A 9,694-nucleotide genomic window follows, 5' to 3' on the forward strand; every position below is an offset into this window, starting at 1 on the left:
CCACAAGTCTCTCCCGAATGATTGCAAACAGACTCAGCATGAATAACCCACAGCTTACAATTGAATTCCCAAACCAATCATCACTTAGTAAAAGGTTTGTAACCCCTTTTGAATGTGTATGTTCTTTCTCTGCAAGCTGTATTCCTTTTAATCGGTGAGGCCATCACCTAGAATACCATGTGTAGTACAAGCCACCAAACTGTGCAAAATGCTTTACTTTTAATGTTGGACTTTTGGGTCCCATGGCCGTTGCACTCAGCATTTATAAATACAGATGGCAGCAACCCCAGGATTTGCACTGATTTGCCCTTTGCATCCTGCATGATGAATGAGCCCTCAGATGTGCCTGTGTACACCTATTCAAGCATAAGATGCAGAACAATGCTAAACTAGAATTTTTTGCCACTCACTAGTCGCCAGCATACTGGGCAAACTGTCTAGAATGGTGCAAATTAAAAGAACAGAAGAAGATCAGATGAGTGCTCTTATTTCTACATTCGTATATGACACCCACAGTTCAGAGAACCGATAGAAACATTATGGGGCAAATTCACTAAGCGCCGAAGCGCCTAGCGCTAGCGTCAATTCGCTCGCGTTGGTCATTTTCGTTATTTCGCAAATTCACTAACGAACACTGGCGTACATTCGCTAGTGTTACTTCGCACCCTTACGCCTGGCGAATTTGCGCAACGGATGTAACTATGCAAATTCACTACCGCGCGCATTGTACTGAACGCTACCTTTTACGCTAGACTTCCTTCGCCACCTCAGACCAGGCGAAGCGCAATAGAGTAGATAGGGATTGATTCAAAAAAAGTTCAAATTTTTTCTAAGTCCCAAAAAACACTGGTGTTTTTTCTATATTATGGGTGAAAGGCTGAAAAAGATCGAAACATTTTTTGGGGGTACCCCTCCTTCCCCCCTACATTTCCTAACTCATGGCAACTTAACTATACAGTGGGCACATGTGTAGGGCAAAATAAAAATTTTATTTGATGTTTTGAAGGTTTCCCAGGCATTTGTAGTGCTGTTACATATTCCTCCATTGAAATTTGAATTTGGAGCAATATGCAAATTATTCACTCGCTTCACTTAGCGAATCAACGCTAGCGCAACTTCGCAACCTTACGCTACCCCTGAGCGCAACTTTGGATTTTAGTGAATTTGCGGAGCACTAGCGAAACTACGGCCGCCGAAGTGTGGCAAAGTTACGCCTGCCGCAACTACGAATCTTAGTGAATTTGCCCCTATGCCTTTAGGTCTATTAATCTTACATCATTTGAATGTCAGGATCACTTTCTTTTTAAAGACTTTTTGCTTTCGCTATTTTTTTTTGAGGAATGCAGGTGCAATGTACAGAGCATGGTCACAAGGCAAAGCAGATTAATAGTAGGCTGTTTCAGCAACTACACGGGAAGATTTTCTTCACAGAGGAGTACAAACTGTTTTTGGTTTGCTAGATCTTTATAACAATTGTCTCTTACTCACTAGCATTAATAACATCCCCACACCCAGTGCTCTTCTTTTTATGGCCTGGAGTACTACCATAGAAGTACAATTTTCCTGTTCTTAGATCTTCTCTTTGACACTGGACCAAGGCTTTTTTGTAATTTGGATCTCCATACTTTATGTCTACATTTAAACATTAAATAACCTCAATGGGATTGTTTTGCCACTAGATATGATCAATGACAAGGTTCTGTAATATTATTATAGAGAAAAAATGTCATTAAAAACATTTGAATTATTTGCTAAGAATTCGGGATTGCCTCCTGTAGTTTCTGGATTAAGGGTTTCCAGATAAGGAATTAAATACCTGTACTTGTTGCTGTACGGCATAGAATAGGGGCTCCCAAATACTATACTTGTATAGGGTCCAAGTAAAAAGAGCGGGTTTCTTATGGCAACCCTGAAGATTGTGTTTAGTATCTATTATGGGATATCACTAACACCAAAAATTAAAACAGTTGGCATTCCTACCTTGGAAATACTGTTTCAATGCCCCCCTTCCAATGTGCAATCCACATTTCTATTCTATATATACTTAAGAGTTAGGGGCAGATTTACTAAAGTGGCTAACGCTAGCGACTTTTCGCCAGCGTTGCCCCTGCAAGGACATCGCTGGTTTACTAATAGACGAAGGCGTCAATTCGCTTGCAAAAGAGACTGGCGCTAGTGGTCATTCACACTATCGCCAGGCGACTTTTTGCTCTGGCAAACAGACGCTACTCCGCAAATTCACTAAATGCGGATATATTTTACATTACCTCTTTCGCCAGTAGCTGTCGCCACCTCAGACCAGGTGAAGTGCAATGGAGTACATAGACCTTCCTAAATCTTCGGTCACTTACATTATAGTCTGTGAGCCAAAAATGCATCAACGTCCAAAAAACGCTGGCGACTTTTCCTTTTTTCAGCCTGATTGCCTGCAAAACACCTATCAAACTTTTTTTTGATAACCGGTTTTCCCTAACATATGGAGCATTAATTTTACATTGGGCACATGTGTAGGGTATTCGAATAAATCTATTGTCTTTATTAAGGTTCCCTGGACATGTGTTTTTAAAAGTGTAATTTGTAAGTATTTGCACCAACATTTAACATAAAGATGTCCGTACAACTTAAAATTTCCCGCCCTATGCAAATTGACCTGAGTGCAAGATCCCTAGCGAAGTTTTGCTAGGCAGAAATAAACGCTAGCGAAAACTCACCAGCGCTTGGCACTCACGCCGAAACTCTGTATTTCAGTGAATTAGCATAGTCTGAGCGCATTTGCGCCTCGCGAAGTGTATCGATGGATGCAAAGTGGTCGCTGACAACAATTCGTCCATTAGTAAATCTGTCCCTAAATCTGAAAGATGAATTACATTCCTTTACTGGGCAGATTCTCTTATAATTTCTCGGTAGAAAGCTGCCATTTTCACTTTCTCTCCATCTCTTTTTTTATCCCTAGGGAGAGAGAGGTTTATTACCTATTTTATGCATGCCCCATTCTATACATGCTACAGAGAACTATAAAAATGGCCGGAATAGTATATTTGAAACTGTATTTAGGCTGTAAATAATGTTGTGATGGCTATGCATGCTGAATGCCCTTCTGTATACATCCTATAGGAATTCTGATTCCCAGTGACGAAACTAGAGGGGGGCGGGCCCTGGCGCGGGACACGCAGCCGGGCCCCGCCCCCTCCGTACTCCCGGAACCGCCGGGAATCAGCCCGGAATTCGTGGCGCATGAGCTACCGGGGGGCCCTGAGGGGTTGCGGGCCCTGGCCCAATCGCACCCCCTGCTCCCCCGGTAGTTACGCCACTGCTGATTCCTCTTTTGACCCATTTCTCTGAGTGGGGTACAACATACAGAGCTCTAACAGCAGGCTGCATATACAACGTATTCATAGAAAGGGAAACACTAATATTAATGAAAGATTTGGAAATATTTGTGTGATAACAGAAATCATTTCTATAATGCATTTTTTTTTTAAAATTATTAAGAAATTAAAGAACTACTGTTTTGTAGAAAAAAACACAAGAATCAAAAATCTATGTTGATATCGAAAATAAAACCTATAAATAAAGGCACATTTGCCTATATAAAAGACATGCTGAGTTTGACCTTTGTCACAGAGGAAATCCTGCCCTTTAACCTCGAGGTGTAACCTGAAGGAGAGGGGGATGGAGTGCATTAGCCAAGAAAGGACTGTGGGACTACAATGATGCCCTGTACTTCATTCCGCCCGTAAATGGAAAGTCAGGAGTTACTGTTCCTGCTGAGCTGCTTTGTATGGGCTGAAAGCAGTGATATGCAGCCATCAGTTGGAAGGAACAACAAAGCTTGTAGGAAAATAGATTTACTGCACGCTCAGAGCTGTTATAAGTATTCATGATGCATTGCAACGAGCTGCTTGTGCTGCAAATAGATGCAAGAAGCACAGTCATTACTATGGAGTCTTGCGGGCATAGACTGCAAAAGAGAATTTAGACAACATACAAATATTGAGACAAAAAAAAATCAGCAAACAAATTATAGGATCTTCTTTATAGAAGTAAAATCAGTGAAGTGTGAAGGAATCTATGCCAGTAAAGGGACAGATCTGCAAATGACAATAGCAACATGTCCATTTTACACTTATTCTAGGAAAGACACAGAACCCCATTTTTTGTGTATTAAAGGAGAAATGTAGAATCACTAGGTGTGCCAAGTTGTTAGGACGTAGAAACAAAGTGGCAACATTGGAGCTGCCTTTAGGGGGCAGCAAGAATTATTGCACATCCCAGGGACCCTGAAAGACAATAACACCTACAGTATGTGCGTTTATTCTGGTGATGGCTGTAAGATGTTGTTATACACAGGGCTGTCCATTTGCAGAATCCAACTGTTGGTAAACTACAAGTCCCAGCATCCACTAACAGCTGTTGCACAGAAGACCAGATTTCCAGTCAACAGGATATTGGACATTAAATTTGAAGCTAGTCCAGTTCACATTTTGGTCCAATAATACAGGACCTAGAACAACCCTACTGTAAACAAGCTCTAATACAAAGTATAATTATTGTGAAATGATCTGAGTAAAGGAAATTGTTTGTTTTTGGCCACAATATCAGTGCACTGTACATGCTCAAATACTCCACGTGTAGCAGTGTTGTAATGTAACTGGACATCTCGACGAAGCTGTTTATACATTCACCCCACTGCATATTCTCATTGTAATTTGATGAGTTCATTTTTTAAGAGACTGGCATAAATAAAAGTTGATGATATGGATTATATTATCAGACTCTTTAGTGCATTTAAGCATTCATCTGTAGCCAGAAGTATGGTCAGCAACAAAATTAACAGTGCTGCAATGATCACCTCACTAATTACAAACTGTTTCTTAATGTGAGGGTTTTTTTTTTTTTTTTACAGCACTTGACTAGGATTGGCTAAGTTTCCAAACCTTTTTGGATCAGAGCCTTAAAGGGCCCTGGTCACTGTTTTTTGTTTTACCCTGCCAGAGGTGCGGGCTAATAGAGCCTGCACTCCAGTTGGAGGACACAAGAGACTTTTTAAAAAAAAAAAAAAAAAATAGCCCCCATCAGTGATAGGTCACCCGCACCAGGAGGGAGTTCTCGGTGTGGGCTACCATCTTGCATATCGCGCATGCATATAATAAGCTAGTCTCACAAGCTAACATCATGAGCATGCACATAATGAATTGCAGCACTCACACACGGCCACACACACCAGGAACGACCTCCTGGTACATACTGCCTACAGCTATTGGGGGCAATTATTTTTAAAGAAAGATTACATAGTTCATGGACACTAGGGGGGTTATTTATCAATGTCCGAATTTATCTCAATATTTTCTGAAAAAAACTCCGACCAAATCCGCATGGGTTTTTTGGGCTTATTTATTAATACACTTTTCCGAAAAAATGTAAAAAATCAGATTTTTTTTCGAACTTTTCATCAGATTTTCACAATTTTTTTTGATTTTTCACCCGAAAACCAAGAATTTTGCCCGAAAACTACCAAAACTTTGGGGTATTGCAATAAACCGGGCACGCATCAAAAAATCATCGGGACTTCTTCCATTGACTTATGTGCAACCTTGACAGGTCTGAGATGCCAGATTTTCAGATTGGGACTTTTACCATCCTTGGGGTTTAATAAATTCAAAACAATTTGTGATTTTTTTTAAAAGTCAGACTTTATTAAAAAAAATCACGAATTTTTCAGGATTTTTGCATTCAGAGTTTAGTAAATAACCCCCTAGGTGCTTCATGGATAAGCCATGTTTAAAAATCGAATCGGCCAATGCACCATATCTGCCAGTGTATGGTGCATCAACAAACTAAGAAGGGAGGAGGACTCTCAGGTAGAAAAGTAGCTATTATTATTTACATGTATTTATAGAGTTCCAACATATTGGCAGCGTTCTGTGTTTAAAGGTCCATTATTCTCCAAGTGGGGCAATTATTCAGATACCTGAGTATTGGTCCATGTATAACAACCTTATAGAAGTAGCTCACAGACATAGGAACTGTTTAAATAGTAATTGTTATGGAATAATTTACTGTACAGCAATATACTGGTGCTTTATAAATATGTGTTAATAATAATCAATCAATCCATAATGCTAATTAATATTGATGTATGTGTATTTTATATAACACTACTATATATGCAATGGAAAGCAAATACTTCACTATTCAGATTCTATTTTCATTATATGTTAATCAAGCTTGGAGACCTGCCAATATTTAAGGTCAATGTCTCAGTGTTGGAAGACACTTGGCCAGTAAAATGACAGAGCTGGTTTTAATGGCTATGGATGAGAAATATGTTTATCATTGGCATAGCTAAAACATGGCTGAACGGCTACTTTTTCTGATGTTCTTAAATACCCTTTCATCTACAATGAATTAGAGGAAAGATATTGTAATTCCAATATTTAAAAAGGTTTTACAGTGTCAGTCTGGCTATTGCAGGCCAGTAAGTCTGAAATATTTTAAAGCTCTTCTACTGTATTCTCAGGGATCACGTTCAAGATTATGTTCTGGACAATTACATTATTATGATAGAGCTTTATGATAGATCATGTCACATAAATGTAATAGATTTTTATAATGAGATGTGGGAGCGTGGGGATGCAGCAGATGTGATCTACATGGGGTATGACACACCTCCACATAAACATTTATTTTTTAATTAACATCTGCTGGTACTTGGAGAGAAAGTGGACTTAAGGGTGGTGTACAGGTGCTTGTGTATGGGATATTTTTGACATGGAGAACAGTTCCTAGTGGTGTTCCACAGGGTTCTGTATTGGACCCACTTTTACTTAATTTGCAAATTAATAACATTTGTGTTTACAGATGACACAAAACAATGTAGGCTAATTACTTCCTTCCAGAATGCAGCATGTAAGAATATGGTATACACAAATACACAAACTACTCAAGTCCTTAAAGGGGTGGTTTGCCTTTATATTAACTTTTATTATGTTATAGAATAGTCAATTCTAAGCAACTTTTCAATTGGTTTTCATTACTTATTATTAATAGTTTTATAGTTATTTGACTTTTTCTTCTGACTCTTTGCAGCTTTCAAATGGGCGTCGCTGTCCCCATCTAAATAACAAATGCTCTGTAATGCTACAAATGTACTGTTATTGCTACTTTTTACTGCACATCTTTATATTCAGGCACTCTCCTATTCATATTTCATGCTATTGTTAAAATCATTGCATGGTTGCTAGGGTAAGTTGGACCCTGGCAACCAGACTGCTAAAATTGCAAACTGCAGAGCTGCTGAATAAAAAGCTAAATAACGCAAAAACCATAAATAATACAAAAATAAACCCAATTGCAAATTATCTCAGAATATCACTCTCTACACCATGCTAAAAGTTTATTCAAAGGTGAACAACCCCTTTAAAGGGGTATAGACTCAGTGGGAGGTGTGGGCATTCTACCTCTTTACACTGGTAAGGCCCCATCTGGAACACACAATGCAGTTTTGATATCAAACCCTTCATAAAGATATTAATGGAATAGAGAGGATCTAAAGAAGAGCTACCAAATTGATAAAGGGATCAGATTAGAAGAGAGGAGGTTCCTTCATAATACAGGTATAGGATCCCTTATCCAGAAACCCGATATCCAGAAAACTCCAAATTACGGAATAGCTGTCTCCCATAGACTCCATTTTATCCAAATAATACAAATTTTTAAAAATGATTTCCTTTTTCTCTGTAATAATAAAACAGTAGCTTGAACTTGATCCCAACTAAGATATAATTAATCCGTATTGGAAGCAAAACCAGCCTATTGGGTTTATTTAATGTTTAAATTAATTTCTAGTAGACTTAAGGCATGAAGACCCAAATTACAGAAAGATCCGTTATCCAGAAAACCCCAGGTCCCGAGCATTCTGGATAACTCCCATACCTGTATTTGAAAAGGATTTTTATACAATGAAAGTATGAAGTTGTAGAATTCTCTCCCTGAGGCTGTTGTTTCTGGCAGATACATTAGAGAGGTTTAAAGGGTTGGATGTCTTTTTAGAAAGTGGGGAATGCAAAATTTGGGAAACTAACTTTTGAGAGTTCAAAGAGTTCTTCAGATAATGATCAGTAATTTGCAGTAGAATCGTAACATACGAACAGTATTTTCAATTCTTATTTTCTTACTTGTAAATGAAACTCAGTATCTTAATATCAAGATATAAATAACACACACACAAAATTTTAATTAAAATATCCTTAATTAAAATATTTCTTAAGAAAAACAAAAATGTAAAAAGTAAGTTTACTTACGGAGGACCTCCCTTAAAGTGGACCTGTCGCCCTGCCACAAAAATCTGTATAATAAAAGCCCTTATCAAATTAAACATGAAATTCAATTTCTATTTTTCATTAAAGCATTCATAGCTGTTGTTTAAAAATCTCAGCTGTCAATCAAATATTGTCTGCCCCTCCTCCATGCCTTAGGCATAGAGGCGGGGCAGACAGTTACTTTCACTTTCCGTTCAGCACTTCCTATGTGTCACTGCTTTCCCCACATTCCCCCAGTTCTCTTCACCATTTCATTGTGTAGCCAGGGCATGGGGATGGACATCAGGTCCCCCATTCTGGTGCACAAACAAGATTGTGAAATTATGCAAGGCTTGCCTTAATAACAGTGTCCACAAAATGGCTCTTGCCTGCTTGCTAAAATTATGAATTCCCAGACTGAAAGAAACGAGATTCAAATAATTTATATAGTGTAATTAAAGTTCAATTTGCTTGACTAATGTGATAAACTGGGATTTTTTTAGGGTGACAGGTCCCCTTTAACCCCTTCTCATCAGGGTTCATTTACAATGGGTACAGCAAAAAATATGTGCCTAATTTATAAATACCCCCAATGCAAGTGCTACAGCACAGAGGGGTACATACTGTAATAGTGCCTTTCTGTGCTCTAGCACTTGCAATAAGGGCATTTAAAAAATAAGGCTTTTATTTTTTGCTATTATTGTCACAATTTTATTTCCTTTATACTGCATGGATGTGAAAATATATTAATGTTATACTGTATATACAAATTGGATTTTAAAGGGGTATTTAAAAAAAAAAAAAGTCCCAGAAAACATTTGATTGTTGGAGCTTCCTATGCGCTATTACAGTTTAAGACCAGCAGAACTCTATGTAAAATATTAACACCCATGTGCTATAAAAGGCACTAAGTTTGCCCAGGTGCACTAATCCGTAGCAACTACAAAGATGTTTGCTTTTTATGCAGGTCTAGACTATACTTTTTAAATGAGTTTCTAGACTAATAGCAAACTATTTATTACATGTCCCATACGTGTGGTTTAGCGCCACCTATGTTTCACCCCAGCAATGGACAATAGTAGGGACATTTCTCCAGTAACATACTTCACATATTTGAAGATAAAGCCTTTAACAGGGATTGTGCCTTGGAAATAGAGACCTATGGAAGCTATAGTTCAGGGATAACTAGTAGTGATGTGAAGCTACTGTGACAACAAACTGCCGTGTCCCCCACTGAAGGTCCAATAATTACCAAATACTTATTGTCATTACAAGTTAAAATAAATATTTTTTGTAAGAATCATTTATAGGCACCTGATACAATCCAGACTGTGGAAATGTAGCTCTCACCTTAGACCATATTTAGCAATTATTTTAATGGTAATCTCAAATAT

The 9,694-nt window shown here is 38.2% G+C and overlaps 1 long non-coding RNA gene across 1 annotated transcript in view; it reads right to left on the reverse strand.

Annotated features, from left to right (window-relative positions):
* Positions 1-8,342, reverse strand: part of LOC121395556 — a 41,024-nt gene extending 32,682 nt beyond the window's left edge. Inside the window, exon 1 of the long non-coding RNA XR_005962548.1 lies at positions 8,304-8,342. This is a non-coding gene — a long non-coding RNA (uncharacterized LOC121395556). The remainder of the gene's footprint in view (positions 1-8,303) is intronic.
* Between the last annotated feature and the right edge of the window lie 1,352 nt (positions 8,343-9,694).

This window comes from Xenopus laevis, chromosome 7L, assembly GCF_017654675.1.
Source record: "Xenopus laevis strain J_2021 chromosome 7L, Xenopus_laevis_v10.1, whole genome shotgun sequence".
NCBI lineage: Eukaryota > Metazoa > Chordata > Amphibia > Anura > Pipidae > Xenopus > Xenopus laevis.